The sequence below is a fragment of the Bos mutus genome, chromosome 1, assembly GCF_027580195.1.
Source record: "Bos mutus isolate GX-2022 chromosome 1, NWIPB_WYAK_1.1, whole genome shotgun sequence".
Lineage (NCBI taxonomy): Eukaryota > Metazoa > Chordata > Mammalia > Artiodactyla > Bovidae > Bos > Bos mutus.
Window position 1 is genome coordinate 150,865,473 of NC_091617.1, and position 23,393 is coordinate 150,888,865.

Below are 23,393 nucleotides of genomic sequence, written 5' to 3' on the forward strand. Positions count from 1 at the left end.
ACCCTTCCTGTACCTAGGGGCTTAGCCGTCAGAATTCCTTGCATTGGTATTTATGATGATGATGATGATGACATTACCAGAGCTCAGTATTCAATGATTAGATCAACAGTCTTAGTGATGGTCTAATAAAGAATCGCTCTAGAGTATGCCACAGGTTAGAGACTATAAATTCAAAGTGTCTCCCAGTCAAAGAAAATGACCAAAAAAATGACAGTCTTAATTCGTTTTAATCTGCAAAGGTAAATGAAAAAAGAAAGAAAGAAGAAAGGAGAGAAGGAGGGAAGGAAGGAACAATATTTTGTACTGAAAATCTAATTTTCAAAAATGAAAAATATTTCAAATGAAAAAATAAGAGAAAGAAGAGAATCTTAGACAAAACCTCAAGGGCAGGTGGAGATTTTGCACTGAAACAGATCCTTTCGTGTTAATTTTGCATTTATAACCTGTGTGTTCCCTAACACAACCATCCATCACAGATATTCATTGACTGGATCCAAGTTCATTTTCAGCTCCTACAGCTGTGCTCAGTTTGAGGCTTTGCACCGTGGAGGTTGCAGAGCTCAAACTAGCTGCCCCTTCCTGTTGCCCTTGCCTTCCCTAACCAGATAGCACAGGCCTTCACTGTAGTTTGGGGACCTCGTGTACTAAAAAGCATGTCCCAGAGATAAGGAAAGTAACTCCTAAGTTTGACATGGCGGGGGAGGGAGGGTGTCTCTCTTCTCCCACTTCTGACACCTTTTATCAAGACAATTACGTCTTGGCTCTGATCATATGGAAAACAAAACTGTTGGCCGTAGCTCTTGCCTCTTTGCCAACATTTCACTTTTTGCATTGACTATGTGTTAGTTTTTTTCATTCCACACACTCCAAAAAGGAGGTTGTAGTTGAGGAGGAGGGAGCCCTGTGTGTTTCTTGCCAGGCTGTAGGGAGGCACTGTGGCCTTACCTCACTGTAGCCTTAGAAAGGGCACTCTTGCCTTGGGGACGCTAACCCTGCAGCACCAGGAGTTGCAGGGAAAGGCGTGGTAGCACAAAGCAAGATCAGCTGGGGCTGCAAGAAGTCTGCTAACGTAGCTCCTGGAGACTCAGCGGGCCTTTCCAAATGCTTTACTAAGACTTGAAGGACAAAACACAGACTTGTCTGGTTGGGGTGGGGCCCCTTGCACACAACTGAGCAAAGAGCCTTAGCAACTCTTTGGGCAGACACAGTGTCAGTTCTGTGTCTGTGACAGGACACCCATGTGTGAGGCCTTTCCCCTTTTATCACTGTCTTTGGTGTCAATGTGGTTGGAGATGGAACACGAACCAAATCTCGTTTTTGTAATGTGAGCCTCTGAATCTATAAATGATGATGCTCCAGAAGAACCTTTTATTAGAATGTCCTTATCAAACATGTCTATTTTTCTACAATTGTTGCTAACACAGTTTAACAGTGTATTTTGTGTCAACTGTTAAGATTTGGAACTGAAAGAAGCTCATTAAGACTGAATTTTCTAAGTAGCAAGTATTGAAAGGTGTTTTTCATTGACAGTCCAGCAAAGCTGACTACAGTTTCTACCCATTCTCTTCCACCATATCCAGTCTCCGATCACTCAGTCCCTTGTTTATTTCCATAGGAAATCCAGCATTATTGAAATAAATAAGCCTATTTTAATCCTTCAATATTCATAATGAATGAGGATCACTCTCAACATGATATTTTGATCTGTCCGGCAGCATATTTGAGTCCCTTTCCCATAAAAGCATGGCTGTATCATTAGCCAGATAAGAATTTTAGACTAAAGGGTTACAACTTGCCACAGCTGACCCCAATCTGGAGAAAAGACAGACTCAGCTGGAAGCATGACCTCCCCAAGGGCTGCTGAGACCCTCAGATTCTCGTTGCCACCCACCCCAACATGCTTTCCAACTAGAAGACCACCTGTTTATGTCAGCTTTATGTAACGAATAAAATCATTTATATTTCTAGATGTCCCATGGGCAGACTATACTCTTTTGGATTAACACCCTTGCGATCCCTGTAAGGTCAGGTCATTGCTTTTCAATCTCTTCAAAATATGGCCTTCTGGCCTGGTTTGGTCCAATACATAGACACTCTAGGTCCGCGGGAAGGAAATGTCTCTTTCCCCACCCCCTTCTTCCATCCAACCCTCTCTTTGCTGTTTCCCTCATTCTCCAGTTCTAGTTCCATCGATTTAGGTTAGTATCTTATGTTCCTGAATATTAATTCCAGCCACTGTATCTAAAAAGTTCAGCCTATTTCTAAAGCACAATTTTCTCTTGCCGGTTTAACCAAACGAAGGCTCTAAAATGTCTATTTCTCATGATACTCTATAATTTTAAAAATATTTATGACTTTATTTAAAAGCCTAAGTTTTGAAGTTTCCAAGCAACATTCCTGTTTTTCTCTCCCTAAGTTTTCTTACTTTTCTCCCCCTTTGCTTTTGTACTTAGGTTGAAGTCACTATCTTTGGGATATTCAGAAAGTGTTTATGAATGTGGGTGCCAGTGGACAAAAGCTCCATTCAATAACTATTTGAACTCACCGAAAGAATGTGAAATTATTTGACTTTGGTTAGCTAAGTGATTCAAGACAAAAAATAAAATAAAATATAGTCGTTTCCAAAAGAGCTTGCCAAGCTAGTCTGACTAGTTTTCAGTCTTGCCGTGACTCGGGTGATGCTCTGATTCAAAAGAGTCCAAAGGGCAGTTGAAAGTTAAATGTTTACACAGATGGTGAGCTTTGTCTATCATTTCTTGTCAGTGGATGGCTATGAAGTAAAAAAATATAAACAGTAGATACCTAATAAATGTTTCATTGATATTGCATTACAACAGAGTCAATTAATAACATCTTGTTTCTAGATTTTATGGCCAACCTGTATTTATGCAAATGTCATCCTTTAATTCAAAATGGAGTAAAATGCACCTCAGAGAGCTTCTGGATGTAGTGTCATCTAGAAGTCAAAACTTGGTCAGGCTACTATTTGATTTTGACAAAATGCAGTCTGGACGATAATAACAAAACAGCAGAACCCCCTACACTGTGTAGTGTTTGGGGCATTCACGGCACTTTCATGAATTATCTCATTTAATTCTCATCTACCATGAGAGCTTGAATATTATAATTTACACTTTACAGATGGAAAACTAGGGTTTGGGCAAGCTGAGTAATATCCTTGAGGCCGCAAGTCCAGTTAATTACAGATCCTGGTCTCAAATCCACGTGCAAAATAAAAGAAAGCGAAGGATATTTAGCGACATGTAAAAATTACATCAAATTCAAATTTATGTATCCATAAATAAAGTTTTCTAGGAACACAGGCACACCCATTTGCTTATGTGTTGCTATGACCCCTTTCACAATACACAGCAGAGTTGAGTTAATTAGCCAGAGGGCCCATAGCCAGAAGACTAAAGTATCTACTATCTGACCCTTTACAGGAGAAGCTTGCCAATCCCAGCACTGTCCTATTAAATACTATTAGTACCATTAAATACTATTGCATATTGTACTGTACTGTTCAAAGATTCCTGGGCAACGTAGAATAATGATGATCTTTTCCAGGGTAAATCTATTTCCAGTATTGTGCATAGGTTTATTTGAGGAAAAATAACTTATTTTTTAATGAGAGAGAACTGCTTCACAGTTGTCTGTTTCTTTGAGCTGAGTCTCAAAGAAAAACTGTTTCCTTATTATAACCATTTCCCCAAGGGTGGAAAATAGAGTAAATAGTGAGGCAAGATTCAGTGGCAACTTCAGAAAGTGATATGGTAAAACTACTATATTAAAAATTAAAACTAATGAGTGATTTTTTTTATCAGAATTCCCAGTTATTCCTTCACTGAGCTATTGCTTCACTGATATTCACAGGAGTTTAAATACGGAAATGGTTGGGTCCCAAGTCTCTGTGGAGTGGGATGGCCTGGATTTGCAGTGGTTGCCACATGTCCAAACAAATTCCCCAACTTACCTGCCTTCCCTCTCATGCCTTCTTGGAACAGAACTAACTAGACTACTGAGCTGTCTCTCCATCTTTCCCTGCCAGGTTCTTCTAGCCCACAGTTGATCAATATGATAAGAACCCTGAGCCACCACTCCTGTTTAGTTGCACATGTTCTGGCTCCCTCTAGCTACTCAGCTAAAAGGTTAACATGTGAATAAAAACAAACAGGTCCTTTGGAAAAATGCTCAGGAAGAAACAGAGGTGTAGTAAAAGAATTGGTGTGTTGTTTGCTGCCTTCTGAATCTGAAGTACAAGATAAAGACTGGTAACTACAGAAATATTGGATCGAAGAAATTCAGACATTGGGGTTTTGAGATAAATCAATATTAAATGACACTCTTTAGTATCACCAGACTGAACTCACTTGCATTCTAAGGGAACATTTTCAAAGCCAGACATAAGTCAGCCAAGCCAGGTTTTTCTCCCATTTAGTTCTACTGAAAAAATACATCAAGTTCTCTTACAAGTGCTTTCCTGGAAGTTAGGTGGGAAAGAAAAATTTTTGTAATAAATTATTGTGATATTGCATTGCTGACAGGTAAATGATGGAAACTGGGATGGATTTGGTCCTGTGTTTGAAACTAGGTGATGGGATCTGCAATCATGCAAAAAGCTTGCAATCTCGCGGTTGTGTGGAACAGCGTAATAACTAAGGAGGCGAGAAAATATCTCAAAGTTCAGCACCATAAAACCTAAGTAAATGTGAAAAGGAGTCAAACTTTTACTTGGCCCCATTACCTGGGTGAAAGAAAGCTTCATGCAGCCACCTCATTCAAATAGAAGAGGGATGGGGGAAGGAGGAAAAAATACTTTAACACTCAAAAGAATAGCTCACTGAAGTAGCAACATGACTAAGTGATTGAGATTTATCACCAGTGAAAATGGTACTCAAAAATTATTCTTAGACACCACACCCCTAGACATCCATTTTAACGTGTTCTGTGGTCAGTTAGAGAATTGTGACCACATAGGCAACAGAGCTTGATTTCAGGGAACTAAATTGTTTCTGCTCCAAAAGTATAATCGACCATTTCAAGATTAAGGCTACCCACCCCCTGTATTAACACCAATCATGAATGCTGTGATATCAACCAGTCAATCTTTATAAGAACATGAAGGGCTGTTTCTCTCAGGCAGTGTAAATATCTGCTACCAACAGGCACTAGTAAAATAAGCACCTAATGCATCATCATACCTAAAGTTCTAATAGAAAACATAAAATATCCAACCAGAGGAACAAGACATCCCAGGAGCCTAAGATGGAATCTTGGGTTACTAACACCCCAGTCCAAACTGAATGCCTTATGGAGTACATCAACGCTGGGTCTATCACAGCTAAACACAGCTAGCAGAACTGGATCAGCTGGAGGGCAGAGATCTGGGTTCCCAACAGCTATGAGATTAGAACCTCTAGGTGTTTAACCGGGCAGCTTAGAGAAAGAGTTGGAATACTGTTCACAGATTCCATCATAGCAAGTATCTTTCTGGCATCATCTCTCAGCCTGGCTGACTTGGGGGACACATATGAACCACACCTTCCCTTGCCCCTTGGCTCAGCCTTGGGTAGTGCAGAAGCCTTAGTCATATTCACCACCTCTGTGGGTGAGTCCTTCCCTCCAGTCCTGGTTTCTGCCCATCTAACTGATGACAACTCCCCCAGAAGCGTCTGCTGGGAACACTGCATCTTTTGAGCTTGACTTGGCCAGCACTCTTGACCCCACAGAGCACCCAAGTGGCTCAGAGATGATAACCCTTCCTAGAAGAACTGAAATAAGACCTTCTGAGTCCCCTGTGCACAGGGATGCCCCTAACATAAGTAACTCAAAATTAAGCAGTAGGCAACTGCTTAATTAAGCAGTAGGCAACCACTCCGGTACTCTTACCTGGCAAATCTCATGGACAAAGGAGCCTGGTAGGCTGCAGTCCATGGGGTTGCTAGGAGTCAGACACGACTGAGCGACTTCACTTTCACTTTTCACTTTCGTGCATTGGAGAAGGAAATGGCAACCCACTCCAGTGTTCTTGCCTGGAGAATCCCAGGGACGGGGGAGCCTGGTGGGCTGCTGTCTATGGGGTCGCACAGAGTCGGACACAACTGAAGCGACTTAGCAGCAGCAGCAACACATAAAAAAGAAAGCGTAAAGTCCCAGAGAGTTCTCATTTCCGTGTTGATTACCTCACTGCTTTATTTTGCTTTTTACCTAATTCTTCAGCCTCTAGAAATTGTCGCGTTTTGGTACCCCTGGGCCTAGAGTACATACTTGATTGCCTCATCCAGCAATTTCAGCCATCTCCCAAGATGATCTGACCTGTCCCCTCTTTTTAAGTGAGGAGTCTTGATGTGTTCAAATCCACCCCACAACAAAAAAAAAAAAAAAAAATGCCAGCCAGATCAAAAAATTTTGCATCTCTTTCCCTTCCTCTGGAAGAGCCACCAAATGTGACAGCAAAGTCAAGGATCTTCTTTTTATTTGCAAGGAACATGTCTGGATTGCCACACTTGGAGACCCAACTTAAGCTGTCCCCCAGGTGCCCACAGAGTTTTTACATCACTGCAAATGGTCATCCAAGCACTCTACCCAGCTCCTCTTTCTGAATTTCCTTCCTCAGCAACCTCCAAAAGCCAGATTTCCTAGCACCTTCCTCTGAGTATTCATTCCATTCTTGAGCAGCAACTGAGAACCCATTGTGTGACTGCTAAGTCTCTTCTGTCGTGTCAGACTCTGAGACCCCACGGACTGTAGCCCATCAGGCTCCACTGTCCTCGGGGTTCTCCAGGCAAGAATACTGGAGTGGGTTGCCATGTCCTCCTCCAGGGGATCTTCCTGAGCCAGGGATCGAACCCACATCTCTCACTTACATCTCCTGCTTTGGCAGTCGGGTTCTTTACCGCTGGTGCCACGTGGGAAGCCCATTACTGGGGTTAATCCTATCTCTTACTTCATTGTCTACCACCAGTTTTAATTGAACACGTAATATATTCATGGTCGGATTACCTGAGACCAAAACGTAGAATATTTTGCTCATACCCCGTAGACATGAGACATTGAGGGCTCAAGTGTGATGCTTGGGCATTTTGACATCAGCCCATTACTGAATGGAACATCAGTGAAGTCTTGTGCCCAAGAGAAAGCTGGACTTTTCCAGGGCAATTTTCTTGTCCTTGTGACGAGGCTGGCCAGCTTGCCAAAGATAGTTACAAATATCTTTATTCAGCCCGATGATTCTTCATCTAAAACGAGCCATGCAGGAACAACGGTGAGCTCTCACACGCATGCAGGTTTCTGACATGGTGACTCAGACACCTGCCTGTGAACAGTGGTCTTTCCTCTGCCACCGTCTGCACAGACTGTGCCCTGGGGAAAAACCTGGCCCCCATGTGGTGCCTGGTTACCCAGATCATTCATGGCTGCTGCCATGGCAAGTGCAGCCTACCAGCATGGACCGCTCCATGGAGTCTTTGATGAGAAGTGGCAGAGGCCCCAGAAAGCTGAGGCTCCCCAGGAGTGCTCCTCCTGGAGATAGCCTTGGGGGAACTGAAGATACAAGGGGCAGTGCCCAGGCAAATGGGTATTTATTCAGCATGATGGGTGTGACGTATTCCTATCTCACATTCCTACGATGGCACACACTTAGGAGGCCAAAAGGCTCCTTAAAAACTTATTCTTCAAGCCATCATCCCCATGTGCACGCTCTTGCAGTCGAATCACATTTGCCTTTAAAAAGATCCCAAAACCAAAACTAAATTCACATTTTCTGATATATGTCCAAAGAGCCTCCATCTTATTAATCTCTACATAAAAGATAAAGTTTGGTCCAAAACAAGTAGTCAAATAGTGCTTCAATAATAAACTCAAGGACAAACAAAAGAGATTTTTAAATTCTACTTACAAGTTTTTTTAGAAAACCGATTTTCCAATCGGAAGGGTTCGTTTTTGCCCCCAGGATGCAAAGTCCTCTCAACATCGTTTCTCCTTGAACTTGCCATTGTCCGTGTGGCTTTGAACCTGAGAAAAACTCCTTTCAGTTCAGTTCAGTCGCTCAGTCGTGTCTGACTCTTTGCGACCCCATGGACCACAGCACTCCAGGCCTCCCTGTCCATCACCAGCTCCCAGACTTTACTCAAACTCATGTCCATTGAGTCGGTGATGCCATCCAACCATCTCATCCTCTGTCGTCCCCTTCTCCTCCTGCCTTCAATCTTTCCCAGCATCAGGGTCTTTTCAAATGAGTCAATTCTTCCCATCAGGGGGCCAAAGTACTGGAATTTCAGCTTCCACATCAGTCCTTCCAATGAACATTCAGGACTGATTTCCTTTAGGATGGACTGGTGGGAATCTCCTTGCAGTCCAAGGGACTCTCAAGCATCTTCTCCAAAACTCCTTTACATCAGCATGAAAGGTGAAGTGGAATTTAGCTCTGAAGATTTTAGAGTTCAGTTCAGTCAGTCTCGGTGACTCCTACTGGAATAAACTATGCTAGCCAGAAACATCTCTATAGCAATCTCACTGGACACTGACCTCAGGGAAACTTTGGAGGCGGTGATGCTCAAAATGAGAACTTGCTTTTAGAGGGAAGGTCTTAATGTTCAAATCTCTAAGTCATGCCCACACTCTGCAAGTCAGACCAGACCAGATCCCAGAGTCTGTACTTCACTTGGTCATCTGGCCACATTCAAATGGGGTGCTAGGGGAAAAGTGAGAATTTATCACGACCCGAGCAGTTTGACTTCCATCTTACTTTCTAACACGATTACAACAGGCACCAGCAAGATGTGTGGCCTCTTCTGTGCTTCCTGTTTGTATCTTCATGTGATTTTTCTTTTTCCTTTTCTAAAAGAAAAAAGATTGTGCTAAACATTACACAATGCAGTGGGAGTTTTCAGTCTTTCATAACTAACACATCAGCTGACAAATGCAACACCGCCTTCCCCGCATACATACGTACATGTACACAAATATACAAGCACTTAACACACACACACACACACATCCTTCCCAATCAGTTATGAGCTGGTCCACATAAGTGAATTTCCAGAAATCCAAAGCCACTTCTCCCCTGCCCCTCTCACCACCACTGTGGTATTCTTTCTGAAATATACCATACATTGCCCTGAACTCACAAGCAGTGGGTCAGGAAGCAGCCTTTTATTTCACTAGTACATAGGAAACCTGGATTCAGTCTGAGGAAGAGTAGGATTCAGGCCCTGGTTCCATCCCCAGAAGGGCCAGATGGTCTGGACTAAATCAATGAACTGCTCTGAAACTGTTTTCTCATCTTTTTTCCAAATCAACAAACTTTATTGTCTTACTTAGAGTAACTTTAGGTCCACAGCAAAACTGAGCGAAAAATACAGAGACTTCCTGTATATCCCTGTCCCCACAGTATACAACCTCCCCCATTATCAACATCCCCCAGCAGTGGTGACATTTGCTACAACTGATGAGCCTATGTTGATTTATCATCATGACCAAAAGTCCAGTCGTCTACATTAAGGTTCACTCTTGGCGTTGTGCACTCTTGGCATTGAACACCGTTTGAGTTTTCAGAAATGTGTGGCATATAATGAACTGAATCCACCATGGTAGCATCATACAGAATAGCTCCACTGCCCTAAAAACCTGTGGTCTGCCTTTTAATCTCTCCTTCCTTCTAAACCGTGGTAACCACTAGTCTTTTTACTGTCTCCTCAGTTTTGCCTTTTCCACAATGACATATAGTTGGAATCATACAGTACATAGCCTTTACAGATTAGCTTCTTTCATTTAGCAATACACATTTAAGTTCCTCCACATCTTTTCATGGCTTGGTAGCTCATTTCTTTTTAGGGCTGAATAATCCCACATTGTCCCGATGAACTACAATTTATTTACCTATTTACATCCCGAAGGACGTCTTCATGGCTTCCAAGTTTTGACAATGATGAATAAAGCTGCTATAAATATCTGTGTGCAGGTTTTTTATGTAGACATCGGTTTTGGGTTTTTTTTTTTTTCCATTTGGTTAAATACCAAAGAACATGAAGGCTGGATCATATGATAAAGCTATGTTTAGTTTTGGAAGAAACTGCCAAGCTGTCTTCGAAAGCAGCTGGACCACTTTGCATTCCCACCGACCACAAACGACAATTCCTCCTGCTCCACATTCTTGCCAGCGTTCGGAGTTGTCAGCGTTTTAGATGTTGGCCATTTTAACAGGGACACGCTGATGTCTCGTTGTTTCCATCTGCGTTTCCCTGATGATATATGATATGGAGCATCTTCTTGTATGTTTATTTGCCACTGTACTTCTTCTTTGATGAGGTGTCTGTTCAGGTGATTGCCCACTTTTTAAAAGCTTTTATTGGAATATAGTTGATTTACAATGCTGTGTTAGTTTCTGTTGCATGGCAAAGTGAATCAACCATACGTATACATAGACCCACTTTTTTTAGATCCTTTTCTACGTAGGTCATTACAGAGTATTGAGCAGAGCTCCCTGTGCTGTCCAGTAGGTCCTTAGTCATCGACTTTGTATATGTTGGTGGTGGTTTAATCACTCAGTCATATTCGACTCTCTGCGAACCCAAGCACTATAGTCTGCCAGACTCCTCTGTCCATGGAATTTCCTAGGCAAGAATACTAGAGTGGGTTGCCATTGCCTTCTCCAGGGGATCTTCCTGACCCAGGAATCAAACCCAGGTCTCCTGGATTGCAAGTAGTCTCCTGACTGCCTGAGTGAGGAGAACTGACTTTACTGACTGAGCCACTATTTTGAACACAGTAATAATGTACATACGCCAATTTCAACCTCCCGATTTATCCATTTCTCCCCTCTCCTTCATAACCATAAGATGGGTTTTTGCTCTATTTCTGTTTTGTAAATAAGTTCATCTGTACCAGTCTTTTAGATTCCACATATATAAGCATTATTATATGATATTTGCTTTTCTCTGACTTACTTCAGTCAGGGTACCAGTCTCTGGGTTCATCCATGTTGCTGAAAATGGCATTATTTCATTCTTTTCATGGCTGAGAAATATTCCATTGTATATGCGTATCACATCTTCTTTATCCATTCCTGTCAGTGGACACTTAAGTGGCTTCCGCGTCTTGGTTGTTGTAAACAGTGTTCTAACAAACACCGAGGTGAGTGTATCTTTTCGAATTACAGTTTTCTCTGGTTGTATGCCCACGAGTAGGATCACTGGATCATATGGCAACTCTATTTTTAGTTTTTTAAGGAACCTCCATACTGTTCTCCAAAAGGGTGGTATCAATTTACATCTTCAAGAGTGCAAAAGTGTTCCCTTTTCTCCACATCCTCTCCAGCATTTACCGTTTGTAGATTTTTTTGATGATGGCCGTTCTGACCAGAATCGTGTTGATTCGCGTGTCTCTGACAATTAGTGACATTGAGCATTTTTACATGTGCTTTTTGACCATCTGCATGCCTTCTTTGGGGAAATGTCTATTTAGATTTTCTGCTTATTTTTATTGAGTTGTCTGATTTTTTGTTATTGAGCCAGATGAGCCATTTGTATATTTTGGAGATTAATCCCTTGTCAGTCGCTTCATTTGCAAATATTTTCTCCCATTCTGTGGGTTGTCCTTTCACTTTGCTTACGGTTTCCTTTGCTGTGCAAACGCTTTTCGGTTTAATTGAGTCCCATTTGTTTATTTCTATTTCCACTACTCTAGGAGGCGGATCAAAAGATCTTGCTTCAGTTTATCTCAAAGAGTAGTCTGCCTACGTTTTCCTCTAAGAGTTTTAAATTATCCAGACTCACATTTAGGTTTTTAATCCATTTTGAGTTTATTTTTGTGTGTGGTGTCAGAGAGTGTCTAATTTTATTCTTTTACGTGAAGGTGTCCAATTTTCCCAGCACCTCTTATTGAAGAAACTTTTTGCCCTTGTATATTCTTGCCTTCTTTGTCATGCTGCTGCTGCTGCTGCTGTTGCTGCTAAGTCGCTTCAGTCATGTCTAACTCTGTGCGACCCCATAGCTGGCAGCCCACCAGGCCCTGCTGTCCCTGGGATTCTCCAGGCAAGAACTGGAGTGGGTTGCCATGTCCTTCTCCAATGCATGCATGCATGCTAAGTCGCTGCAGTCATGTCTGACTCTGTGCGACCCTATGGACAGCAGCCCTCCAGGCTCCTCTGTCCACAGGATTCTCTAGGCAAGAATACTGGAGTGGGTTGTCATAGATCAGTAGAACATAAGTGTGTGTGTTTAATCTCTTTGCCCATTTTTTAATCAGATTACTTCTTTATTGTTGAGTTTTAAGAGTTCTTTGTACATTTTGGATAATAGCGCTTTATCAAATGGGTCTTTTGCAAACATTTTCTCCCAGTCTGTGATTTGTCTTCTTACTCTGTTGACAGTGTTTTTGCAGAGCAGAAACTTTTAATTTTAATGAAGACCAGCTTATCAATTTTTCCTTCATGAAATATGCCTTTGGTGTTGTATTTTAAAAGTCATTGCCATACCCAAGGTCATGTAAGTATTCTCATATGTTCTCTGGTAGAAGTTTTATAGTTTTGCATTTTGTATCTAAATCTATGATCCGTTTTGAGTGAATTTTGTGAAACATGTAAGGCTTGTGTTTAGATGCATTGTTTTTGAAATATGAATGTACAGTTTTATTCCAGCACCTTTATTGAAATAATTGTCTCCGTTCCACTGTATTGCCTTCACTCCTTTGTCAAAGATGAGTTGACTGTATTTATGTGGGTCTATTTCTGGGCTCTCTAGTCTGTTCCACTGATCTAGTTGTCTATTCTTTCACCAGTGCCACACTGTCTTAATTACTGTAGCTTTATAATAAGCCTTGAGACGGGGTAGTGTCAGTCCTCCAACTTCATTTTTCTCCTTTAATATTAGGTTGGCTACTCTGGATCTTTTGTTTCTCTGTACAAACCATAGAATCAGTCTGTCAATTTCCACAAAACAACTTGCTGGGATTTTGACTAGAATTGCATTGAATCTATCATTCACTTTAGGGAGAACTGACATCTTGATGATATTGACTCTTCCTATTCATAAACATGCACTATCTCTCCATTTATTTCTTTCATCTTTATATCTTTCATCAGAGTTTTGTAGTTTTCCTCATGTGTATTTTGTTAGATTTAAACCTAAGCGTTTTATTTGGGAGAGTCTTCATGTAAACAATGGTGTGCTTTTTATTTCAAATTCTGCTTGTTCATTGCTGCCATACAGGTTTTGTATATTAACCCTGTATCCTGCAACCTTGCTATAATGGCTTATTAGTTGCAAAAAAAAAATTTTGGTTGATTCTTTCAGATTTTCTGTATAGAAAACTATGTCTTCTGAAAAGAGAAATTTATTTTTTCCTTCTCCATTCCTCTAAGCACTTCTTTGAAGGCATCACACAAGTTTTGATAAGTTATAATTCCATTTTCATTTAGTCCAAAATATGTTTTAACTCTCTTGAGATTCCTATTTACCTGTATGTTATTTAGATTATGTTGTTGCATTTCCAAGTACGTTGAGATTTTCCACCTATCTTTCTGTTATTGATTTCTAGTTTAATTTCATTGCGGTCTAAAACAGACATTGCACGACTTCTACTCTTTCAAGTCTGTTAAGGTGTGTGTTACAGCCCAGAATGTGGTTTATCTTGGTGAGTGTTTCAGTTGAGATTGAGGAGGAAATGTGTCTGCTCTTAGTCTCATCTTGTTCAGCAAGCCTTTGAATCCCACATTTTTCGCTTCTGTGACTCTGAGTTCTGGTCTGCATCACCATCAGATCTGGTGTACTCCATCCTTACACTAACTAAGCCCAAGATGATTTAGATTTAAGTCTTAGACGCTTTTAAGAGTGTCACTGATTCCTTTGCAGGTGGCAGTGAAATTTCATTACCATCCATGCTTGTCACCAGCACACCCTCACCAACTACATTCTTCTCTCTTTTACTTCCTATAGCAAATAGACAAGCTATAAGTGTGAGTTGGGTGCCTTCTAGACAACTGTTCACTTCAGTTCAGTTCAGTCGCTCAGTCGTGTCTGACTGTTTGCAGTATTACCAAATAAGCACTATACTCTCCTCTACAGTAAAAAAAAAAAAATGCCCTAAGGAAATATAGTGTCTTTGATAGAAAATAAGTGCATGCCCACATCTTGCATGTTCATCCATGAACAGCTCGAGCAGCCCCAGCAGGTTATTGACAACTTCCTTTTAACCTGAATGCTGCTCTACCTTCCCTGAAGCAGGCATCCAGGACCCCAGGCTAGCCAAAAAAAAAAAAAAATTGATACTAAACAACACAGAACACAATTAAGGCGGCAAAAAGCTTAAACCATAATACCATTTTCATTCAACTGCTTTATTTCAACCATATCACCCTCTTCCTCTCTTATTTGAAAGATAATTCATGATATTTGCCTTTTCTAACAAAATAGCACAATAATAAGGCCAAAAACATTACTATGGCCCTGTAAAATGTGAGGTGGTTCTGTGAGCCACTTCATAAGATAGAAAACTATTCTGGAAAAGTCAATAGATCAAAAGTGCTCAGCAGTGCCTAAACTTTAATAATCTTTTTAATCTGAACCTGTGAGATTGAGGAGAAGTCTTAATCTGGTTTGAGCGTTCATGTTTGTTAACATCCATGTTTCTATGGACCTGGAAGTTCTCATTCCACCACCACATAGAACTGTCAGGAACTAATGTACAAAACAAAGCCCAGGCGCTCCTGGGACCAAGTCATCAAGGTAAGGTGTCACCGGGCTGCACGTGGGTGTTCCAGGTACGGCGTTTCGATTTCTGTTCCTAGAAAACGCTGTTTTCTAAACAGAGATTCAATTCTGTTCCCAGAAAGTCTTTAAAACTTGAGTTTTTGATAAATCTCACCTACAGAGAAATAAAATGTTTCGTTTTCAAGGTGCATGAAGTTCACCAATGCTGGGAGCAGGCATACACTTGTATTTCCATTCTCAGGGATGTAAGTCACTGACGAGATAAAGAAAAAACTCCACTCAGAATATTCTGGATGTGGATGCCCCATAGTTAATTGTCCTAAACCTACATGTGCTGGACTGAGTATTGGCCATGAATGGTTGCAGTGCAGTGGGTGATGTCCTAGGCAAGTTACCCTGGAGACTCTAAGAAATGGTGACTTCCTCTGCCCTCAATAAGCCTACAACCAACCTCATGGCTACCAGCTCTCTACATGTGACAACACGTGCTGAGTGCATCAAGCCACACGGAAGCCCAGTGAGCAAATAGTGACTCGCACTTTACAAATGAAGATATTAAGGCATAGAGGGAAATTAACATACTCTAGCCTTCAGAATAAGACAACCTAATATAGAGGGTATACCAACTGTTCTGAAATTTAAAGAAAGCAGGTCAGCTTCCATGTAAGTCCTCGGGAATGGTTTCCTGGGAAAGGAAGAGACGGGACATTCATCCTGATATTCCTCGAGACTAAATGGGATTCGGAATATAGAGATCCAGGAGGGAGGGCTTTCCTTGAAGTTTGAGGAGTCAGCATGAGAGAGGGTCCAAAGCTAGGCAAACACAAAGCAAGACTGGGAGATGGGAGCCAGGTCAGCCTAGACACAGAGAGAGAACTTATTGTAGGATTTGATAAAATATGCATTTTGAAAACTGGTGCTAAATTGTAGAAGACTTAGGATTCCAGGTTAAGGAACACAGACCACAGAAAGAATAGCACAGTAGCATTTATTAGTAAATCCACCATTGTGCATAAAAGGCTCTCAAGGCTTTAGGATTGAGTTGTTTTTTTTAAGAATGACTTTTACTGGGAAAAAAAAAAAAGGCAAAATGTCCTTGACCACACTGTCAAGCGAGTTGAAATGATTCAGTAAATCTGTGGAAAACAATAAATCATTGGTAGAATTTCAATAGCATTTAGTAGTAATCTACATGTCCAGCAAAATCATGAAACAGGAGTAATTACAAAAGAGATTTATAGATACTAAAAATACAATGCAAAAAATGAAGTTTTCCTTGAGCAAAACCAATGATCCTTTAGTGATGAACTGAAAAAAAAAAAAAAAGAAAATGCATTTTTCCAAAACCCTACAAGTCTTCTGACTTTTGCTCCGAATAAGTAACTAGATCAGCTTCTGAAGTCAATATCGCCAACCTTTCCACCACAGTGTTTGGGAAGGAAAGCCAGGTAGGGCACAAGCACTGGTTTGGCTCCTGACCACCTCTCAGTCCTTTTGTAACTCAACTCCAAGTACGTCTGCGCACGGACACCAAGGCGAAAGCATGCGGCGCGCGAAAGCACAAGTTATGTATTGAGAAATCACTACAATGCCAAATTTTTTTAGAATAAAAAAATATATATCTTTAACAACTCTCTGTGTTAGGGTAACTGTTTACATATTGAGGTGTTCCTCCTTTTTTTTGACTGGAACAATAAAAACAAAATTTGATATGGTCTTGGTGTCTTCTTTTTGTGTGTGTGTGTGTGTGCATGTGTTCTACAGGTGGGGACAGGAGTCATTTTTGAAGCACCATAACCTGTCACAGGATCACCCAGGAAGTCAGACCTCCCGCCCATATAAATCAAGAACCATGTCATGGCTTCAGAATAACTCAGCCTCTCTCTTTCTCTTTCTGTGTGTCTCTTCCTCTGTCTCCCTCCCATCTCCCCCCTTCCTCTGCCCATAGTCAGATCCCAGCAACAGGTCAGCCCTGCTCCTTCCCACACCTGCCCAACCAGGTGGGACCCATCCAATACCCGCTAGATCTCTGTACCTCATGAAATATTCAGTTCAGTTCAGTCGCTCAGTCGTGTCCACCTCTTTGCAACCCCATGGACTGCAGCCTGCCAGGCCTCCCTGTCCATCACCAACTCCAAGACTTTATTCAAACTCATGTCCATTGAGTCAGTGATGCCATCCAACCATATCATCCTCTGTCGTCCCCTTCTCCTCCTGCCTTCAATCTTTCTCAGCATCAGGGTCTTTTCAAATGAGTCAGCTCTTCGCATCAGGTGGCCAAAGTATTGGAGTTTCAGCTTCAACATCAGTCCTTCCAATGAACATTCAGGACTGATTTCCTTTAGGATGGACTGGTTGGATCTCCTTGCAGTTCAAGGGACTCTGCAGAGTCTTCTCCAACATCACAGTTCAAAAGCATCAGTTCTTCAGCACTCAGCTTTCTTTATAGTCCAACTCTCACTCTCACATCCATACATGACTACTGGAAAAACCATAGCTTTGACTAAACAGATCTTTGTTGGCAAAGTAATGTCTCTGCTTTTTAATATGCTGTCTAGGTTGCTCATAGAAGGCAATGGCAACCCACTCCAGTGCTCTTGCCTGGAGAATCCCATGGACAGAGGAGCCTGGTAGGCTGTAGTCCATGGCGTCGTGAAGAGTCAGACATGATTGAGCGATTTCACTTTCACTTTTCACTTTCATGCATTGGAGAAGGAAATGCAACCCACTCCAGTGTTCTTGCCTGGAGAATCCCAGGGATGGGGGAACCTGGTGGACTGCTGTCTCTGGGGTCGCACAGAGTCGGACACAACTGAAGGGGCTTAGCAGCAGCAGCAGCAGCAGCAGGTTGCTCATAACTTTCCTTCCAAGAAGTAAGTGTCTTTTTATTTCATGGCTGCAGTCACCATCTGCAGTGATTTTGGAGCCCATGAAATATTACCATATGTAAAACAGATCATCAGTGGGAGTTTGATGTATGACTCAGAAGCCTGGGTTCTGTGATGACCTGGAGGAATGGGGTTGGGGGGAGTTGGTTCAGAAGGGAGGGGAGACATGTATGCCTATGGCCAATTCATGTTGATGTATGACGAAAACCATCACAATACTGTTAGGTAATTATCCTCCCATGGAAATTTTTTTTAGAAAACTGTAACAACAGCAACAAAAAGATGGAAGGAACCTTGGGACTCCCAGCAGCTCACAACAGCTTGCTGCAGCTCTGTCTTTTTTGGACTTTTTAAAATTTATTTATTTTAATTAGAGGCTAATTACTTTACAATATTGTATTGGTTTTGCCATACATCAACATGAATCCTCCACGGGTGTACACGTGTTCCCCATCCTGAACCCCCCTCCCACCTCCCTCCCCGTACCATCGCTCTGGGTCATCCCAGTGCACCAGCCCCAAGCTTCCTGTATCCTGCATCAAACCTGGACTGGCGACTCGTTTCATATATAATATTATACATACTTCAATGCCATTCTCCCAAATCATCCCCCCTCCTCCACAGAGTCCAAAAGACTGTTCTATATATCTGTGTCTCTTTTGCTGTCTCACATACAGGGTTATCGTTACCATCTTTCTAAATTCCATATATATGTGTTAGTATACTGTATTGGTGTTTTTCTTTCTGGCTTACTTCACTCTGTATAATAGGCTCCAGTTTCATCCACCTCATTAGAACTGATTCAAATGTATTCTTTTTAACGGCTGAGTAATACTCCATTGTGTATATGTACCACAGCTTTCTTACCCATTCACCTGCTGATGGACATCTAGGTTGCTTCCATGTCCTGGCTATTGTAAACAGTGCTGTGATGAACATTGGGGTACACATGTCTCTTTCAATTCTGGTTTCCTCGGTGTGTAGGCAGCCAAGCGACGGATGGGGAGGGGAAGGACACTGAGGCACCTGCTCACTCGCCTCGGCCCCGGCGTCACGTCAACCTGGATTTATTTTTTGAGGGGGACCCTGTAGCATGCAAGATCTTAGCTCCCTGACCAGGGACGACCCCTCCCTCCCTGAAGTGGAAGCACAGAGTCCTACCCACTGGACCACCAGGGAATTCCCTTAAGTATCTTCACTAGAGGACTTCAACAATATCTGACAAGGTCCAATGCTGAACTCAAGAATCATTCTTAAGAGAGGGTTTTCCATGGTCTCAGTTTTCCACTTTGCAAGGGGTTGGCTCTGGCCGAATCTGGCACCTCAGCTCTGACTCCAGAGGGCTTGGCCGCCTGCCCTTTCCAGGGAGGCATAAACCAAACCTGTGAGTCCAGCCCAGGCGCCTCACACCACAACGTGCATGGGAGATGCCATGTGAAATACACCTGGGTCAATTCACCAGTGATGGTGGATGGGCAGCCACCACCCATGGCACAGGGGCCTCGATGTTCTCAACTCGGGGTCGCAGACGGGTGGTCACAAGAGGACAGCCCCAGGAACTGCTGACGGTGTTACAGGAACCTTTCCATTGGACCTGGGGTATTTCCCTTTTTCTAAAAATGCAGTGTGCTAAAACTATTTTAGGAATGGAGTTAATACGGCTCATTCATAATACAGCATCTTCCTGTGTTTCTGGGTGTGATATCTAAACGCTGGCTTCTCTCATTCTCTCTCATACCCTCTCACCTCTCCCTCTCTGTTTTTTAAAACAATTTTACTCTACAAATATGTTCATGATATTTTTAACAAATGTCTTGGGCAATTGGTAAATATGTATGTGTGTGTGTGTGTGTATGTTCCATCGCTTCAGTCATGTCCGACTCTTTTCGACCCTACAAACTGTAGCCTACCAAGCTCCTCTGTTCATGGCATTCTCCAGGCAAGAAAACTAGAGTGCATTGCAGGGCCCTCCTCCAGGGGACCTTCCTGACCAGGGATCAAACCCACAATTGATGCTTTTGAAGTGTTGTGTTGGAGAAGACTCTTGAGAGTCCCTTGGACTGCAAGGAGATCCAACCAGTCCATTCTAAAGGAGATCAGCCCTGGGATTTCTTTGGAAGGAATGATGCTAAAGCTGAAACTCCAGTACTTTGGCCACCTCATGCGAAGAGTTGACTCATTGGAAAAGACTCTGATGCTGGGAGGGATTGGGGGCAAGAGGAGAAGGGGACGACAGAGGATGAGATGGCTGGATGGCATCACTGACTCGATGGACATGAGTCTGAGTGAACTCCGGAAGTTGGTGATAGACAGGGAGGCCTGGCATGCTGCAATTCATGGGGTTGCAAAGAGTCGGACACAACTGAGCGACTGAACTGAACTTATCTGATGTGAATCTGAAGCCAGCTCAGGGAGGCTCAGACACCCTTCCCTGACTCCCCTGACCTAGCAGGCTTCCAAATCTCTATCCTGAGAGCTCATAAACGAGCACTGCACTGAACATTAACCCTTCTTGTCTGTTGTCCCCAGCAGACAACAAACCCCTTACAGCCAAGGATTGTCTCACCTATCTGTCCCCAGCACCTTCCATAATACTTGGCACTTAGTTGGTGCTCAATGCTTTTTTGTTGGATGGATGAGTAGATGAATGGATGAATGGATGGGTGGGTAGATGAATGGATAGATGGATGAGCGGGTGGATGGGTGGATGGATGGATGAGTGGGTGGACAGATGTTAGGATGGATGGATGAATGGATGGGTGGGTGGATGAATGGATGGATGAGGGAGTAGATGGATGGAAGAGTGGTTGGGTGGATGTTTGGATGGATGGATGAGTGGGTGAATAGATGTTTGGATGGATGGATGAATGGATGGGTGGGTGGATGAATGGATGGATGAAGGAGTGGATGGATGGATGAGTGGGTGGACAGATGTTTGGGTGGATGGATGAATGGATGGATGGACGGATGAGTGGGTAGATGGATGTTTGGATGGATGGATGAGTGGATGGATAGATGTTTGGATGGATGGATGGACGGATGAGTGGGTGGATGGATGGTTGGATGGATGGATGGGTGGATGAGTGGGTGGATGGATGGTTGGATGGATGGATGGATGTTTGGATGGATGGACAAGTGGATGGATGGGTGGATGAATGGATGAGTGTGTGGACAAATGTTTGGATGGATAGGTGAATGGATGGGTGGGTGGATGAATGGATGGATGGATGAGTGGGTGGATGGATGTTTGACTGGGCAGATGGATGTTTGGATGGATGGATGAGTGGATGGATGGGTGGATAAATGGGTGGATGGATGGATGGGTGGAGGAATGGATGGATGAATGGATGGGTAGGTGGATGAATGGATGGATGAATGAGTGGATGGATGGATGAATAGGTAGATGAGTGTGTTGGGGAATGGGTGGTTGATGGATGGAGGAGAAAGAGTAGTAACATTCATGATGTGCCATTCAGGTGATGATAGCAGCCATAGAAACCCCTATTACTGCTTTCACAGCTATGTTATATTTTGAAAATCTCTCTGTGAGAATGATCTCAACTGAGAATGACCTGGTGCCTCCATATATGGTAGAATGGTTCATTCTACCAAATTACCTCATCCAACATTTTGACAAAACATACTGCACTGCTCACATCCTAGCACACCCTAATGAGTGATTTCTGTGAAACTTATTAGTTTGCATTTTTAAAAGAGGTCCACTTGTCTGATCAGTGTTCATCATTGTGGCCTGGGGGTTTCCAACCAGTAGGCTATAATGCAGTCATCTAAGGTCAATAGATAGCCTACAGAAAGGCAAGTGCTTTCCCATTCATCACGCGGCAGACCACCAAGAGAAATGAACGCTGGATCCAGTGGGACTCAGGGCAGCCATCATCTCCCACTGCTAATGCTTCCCTGAAGGTCACTTTTGTTTTTATTGTCGTTTAGTTATTACGTCATGTCTGACTCTTTTGCAACCCCATGGACTGTGTAGCTCACCAGACTCCTCTGTCCATGAAACTTCCCAGGCAAGAATACTGGAGTGAGTTGCCATTTCCTCCTGCAGGGGATCTTCCTGACCCAGGAATAAAACCTGTGTTTCTTGCAATGGCAGGTGGATTCTTTACCACTGAGCCACCAGGGGAGCCCCGAAGGTCACCTTAGGCTTTCTTTAGCCAACACGATGCACACCTCCTTTTACACGTTTTGATTATATAATATGATCTTTCTTCTCTTACAAGGAAATAAAGTATTTGGTGTCTTCTCAACAAATGCTTGAGTTACAATCTTCCTAAATCACAACTTCATGTTTTTTCTTCCTCAAAGTCCTGAAGTCATCTCTAGAAGGAAGACTTGAAAGCTAAATCTCATCCATAAAAGTTGCTTTGAGCAGATCAGACTCTGCTTCCCTGCACTCCAGCAACAAGGAAAACCAAAGACAAGAAAATAAGAAGGTAAATTCCTCAAACCACACTGTCCCTCCCAGAGCTGGGTAAACAGGGACAGGGCCAGCGTCAGCACATTTTAGGTCTCTGTTCCAGCTTCTTCCCCACAGGCCAAAACTTGTTTCTCCAAAAACTTGTTTTTCCACTTCTGTAGACGCAGAGTGAACAGTTTATTCCCTCTCTTTTTGGACTCCGATTATATGATGGCACAACCACAACAACAAAACCATCACTCAGTAGTACATTTACATACAGGTGCAAGGAATTCCACATCTGTTATTTCACTTAATCTTGCTCAGTTGCCCAGTCGTGTTCAACTCTTTTCGACCCCATGGACTGTAGCCTTTCAGGCTCCTCTGTCCATGGGATTCTCCAGGCAAGAATGCTGGAGTGGGTTGCCAGTTCCTTCTCCAGGGATCCTGACCCAGAGATGGAACCCTCATTTTATGCATTGGCAAGCGGATTCTTTACCACTGTACCACCTGGGAAGCCCACTTAATCCTTATAGCCCTGCAAAATCAGTAGTATTAGTCCCATTTTCTAGCTGAGAAAACAGAGGCTCAAAGATTATAACACTTAGTCCTAAATGACATGGCAAGCTGTTAATACAATGATAATATTGAACTGAAAGCTATACTGCCAGTTACATGTTAAACTCTGGGAGACAATCCAGCAAATTCATGTTGAGAGGGAGAAATGGAAACCACAACCACCCATCACTACCCATGCGGTGACGGGGTCACTAGGCTCCAGCCGGGAGGGGGCAGCAGAAGCTTAGCCAAGGAGCCGAGACCAGCAGGGGCTCAACAGCGGCAGACGATGAAGGAAACCAGCTGACGTGGGTCAGCGGGGTCCCGCCACTAACTCCAGGTCTGGCTGAGTCTCTCCCCAGACTGGCCATCAAGCAGGGCATCCAGCAGCCCAGCAGCAGGCAGAGATGGGGCAGGCTGGCCAGAACCTGCCTGGTCCAGGGACACTTGTCAGCTGCCTAATCAAGGGGCCCAAACCCCTGAGGAGCCCATACCCTGTCCACTTCCATCCCCCTCTGGCCTCATCTCCATCCCACGGGACTTCTTTCTCCCCAGGCATAGGCAGGGATTTCTTGGGACCAGGGTGGTGTCTGTCACACGCCTCCTATCTCACGTGCTGAGCACATGTGAGCTCAGTTGGCATCTGATAAGTGATGGAACTCAGGAATCCCCTTTGTTTACTGTTCCAGCTGCCCTGCCCCCACCCAGAGGCGGGGAGTTGGGGCCTCCTGCAGGCATCTGTACCTGCGCTGGTCCCCACCAGACGCACCTCTTCACCTTCACCTTCACCTGGGAGAGCGGCTGGAATCTTTATCCACC

The 23,393-nt window shown here is 43.1% G+C and overlaps 1 long non-coding RNA gene across 3 annotated transcripts in view; it reads right to left on the reverse strand.

Annotated features, from left to right (window-relative positions):
* The window catches only part of LOC138989372 (uncharacterized), a 97,494-nt gene that overhangs the window by 64,351 nt on the left and 9,750 nt on the right, over positions 1-23,393 (reverse strand). The window contains exons 2-3 of one of the 3 annotated variants that reach the window (XR_011465566.1): positions 14,863-14,961; positions 7,898-8,838 (exon numbers count right to left, since the gene is read on the reverse strand). This is a non-coding gene — a long non-coding RNA (uncharacterized lncRNA). Of the gene's footprint in view, positions 1-5,636; positions 7,239-7,897; positions 8,839-14,862; positions 14,962-23,393 lie in introns of those variants that run through there. The other 2 variants (XR_011465575.1, XR_011465565.1) reach the window with 2 other exon arrangements.